The following is a 358-nucleotide window of genomic DNA, read 5'->3' as shown; positions in this document are numbered from 1 at the left end:
TCTGCTATTAAAAAAACAAAAAATATCAAAGACCTGTGACAGCTAGAAAAATGTTCGCCTCTGGAGGGGTGACAGGGAAAGGGTTAAGAAACCAAATCACAAAAATTTTAATTCATTCACAGACATACCCCTTAACTCGTCCTGTGATGGAGTAAAATCCCCAATTCATCACAGAAACCCAGGATTGAAAGCAACTAGATACTGTGATTATCAACAGCAAGTAACTTGAGCAAGTAACTTTCATGTTCTGATATGTGAAGAAGAGATGTGTATCACACACTGGTCATCTGCTAATGGCACTGCACAACAATCCATTTTTACCCTCCCCCCCTTCTTTTTACACTTCTGCAATGCACTT

The 358-nt window shown here is 39.1% G+C and overlaps 1 protein-coding gene across 1 annotated transcript in view; it reads right to left on the bottom strand.

The window, feature by feature from the left end:
* Positions 1-358, bottom strand: part of LOC119587101 (inactive selenide, water dikinase-like protein) — a 21,052-nt gene that overhangs the window by 4,867 nt on the left and 15,827 nt on the right. The window lies entirely within an intron of this gene.

The sequence above is a fragment of the Penaeus monodon genome, chromosome 22 (genome assembly GCF_015228065.2).
Source record: "Penaeus monodon isolate SGIC_2016 chromosome 22, NSTDA_Pmon_1, whole genome shotgun sequence".
Classification (NCBI taxonomy): Eukaryota; Metazoa; Arthropoda; class Malacostraca; order Decapoda; family Penaeidae; genus Penaeus; species Penaeus monodon.
This window is presented reverse-complemented; position numbering and strand designations above follow the sequence as displayed.